Here is a 798-nt window from a genome sequence, read left to right as displayed (position 1 = left end):
AGAAAGCGAGAAATCACCCCCCAGGGGGGATGGTCACGCCGCAATCCCTTCTCCTCCATTCTCCTCTCGGGATCTTGGGCACGCACGCACACACGCCCGGCGTGAGTTTTAAGCCACCGGGTCCGGGACACGAACCGCGGTCGACTACGTGGGAATCCAGCGACATAGCCATTACACTAACTGCTGGTTCCCGAGGCTTGCTTTCTCACTTTCCCTCTCTCTCTCTGTCTTTCTCTGGTGAGCATAAAAGCCAGGCCTATTTCAAGTTTTTTTTTTTTTTTAAAGATGACAAATAAAATTAAATGAATAATTCTTTAATAAAAAGAAAGTTCATGGGAAATTTATATTATGAAGAAAAAAATTGCATGGATTTCATCTTTTTTGCACCAAAATAAACCCATACTTTAATTGTAATGTTGCACAAACTTTTAAGCACCTTCATCTGTTTGAAGCTAAACATGGGCAGATGAAATATAATTACATATGCACACTATTTGTTTATAAATTGGAAAAAAAAAAAACGTAAAATACTGACAACAGATTCAGGAAAGAAACTGTGGCTTTACTATGAGAACAGGTGAAAGCTGGCTTGGTTAGACTCCAGGCTTCATGGAAACCAATTCTATAATATGTTTTTCTCTCCAGACCAAACTCTTTTTCCACAACTTTTCATTCATGATGAAAATAACACCATACCAAACAAAAAATACCAAACTTTTATTTAAGAATTGTACAAAAGCAAACAAAAGATTCCAATCAAGCACTGTGATGGTTTACTGTATGTGACAACTTGACTGG

The sequence above is a fragment of the Tupaia chinensis genome, unplaced genomic scaffold (genome assembly GCF_000334495.1).
Source record: "Tupaia chinensis unplaced genomic scaffold, TupChi_1.0 Scaffold000387_1, whole genome shotgun sequence".
Classification (NCBI taxonomy): domain Eukaryota; kingdom Metazoa; phylum Chordata; class Mammalia; order Scandentia; family Tupaiidae; genus Tupaia; species Tupaia belangeri.
The sequence above is the reverse complement of the archived record's forward strand: the minus strand, read 5'-3'. Positions refer to the sequence as shown.